The sequence below is a fragment of the Penaeus monodon genome, chromosome 21 (genome assembly GCF_015228065.2).
Source record: "Penaeus monodon isolate SGIC_2016 chromosome 21, NSTDA_Pmon_1, whole genome shotgun sequence".
Taxonomy (NCBI): Eukaryota; Metazoa; Arthropoda; class Malacostraca; order Decapoda; family Penaeidae; genus Penaeus; species Penaeus monodon.
Window position 1 is genome coordinate 23,178,881 of NC_051406.1, and position 792 is coordinate 23,179,672.

General features: G+C 39.0%; 1 protein-coding gene across 1 annotated transcript in view; it reads right to left on the reverse strand.

Moving 5' to 3' along the window:
* Positions 1-792, reverse strand: part of LOC119586615 (NUAK family SNF1-like kinase 1) — an 18,566-nt gene that overhangs the window by 5,282 nt on the left and 12,492 nt on the right. The window lies entirely within an intron of this gene.

Below are 792 nucleotides of genomic sequence, written 5' to 3' on the forward strand. Positions count from 1 at the left end.
AGCATACTTCCTCTAACACTTTCATAATAAACCCTTTCGTTTCAACATCCTCATTTTCTTCGTTAGGCAACCTAAGCAAGGCTCACGCATCGGTACAAGTGTCCGAAAGGTTGAAATAAGAAAAATTCAAAGAGGTGGTCGTTAACCCAATTTCATTGATCATCAAATTTCTCTCGCTCGCGACGGCAGGGAGATCGCGTTGCGTCCTCTCCTGATGACACTGCGCCATTTTCAAGGAATAGTGAAGATAGAAAGAAAGAGAGGAAAGTGAAGGAACAAGGATTAAGAAAAAATGGAGAAACAGAAAAAACGAATGAAAAAAAATGCAGAAGAGCTTAAACTGCGAAAGAAGGAAGACTGGAAAACTAAACGCCTAACAAACCGAATCCCTATAATTACGACTCAGGGGGAAAAAAATGCTCAGTCAGTTTGGTAAATCGAAAACAGTGCAGTTCATCAGCCTGTTTTTCAAACCATTTCTTTTTCCTTCCGTTTTTCCAACGACACAAAACATTCTTGGTAAGATATCAAGAAGATATTGGCAACGCGATTCGATTTCTTTCAAATCTCTGCGGGTCTGGGTTTAGTGAAGGTATGTGTGAAACGTACTCAGGTTTTTCAATGAAAGAAAAAAATGAATACGTGCAGATAAACATACGTACGCTCGCACACGCAATCGAACACGTTACAGGGATGTTTATAAAAAACAAAATATATTCATAATAAATAGGTTCTCCTTTCACTTCAGTTCTTTAAGCCACGCAGCACAAATGCATAATCACATACAGCTCC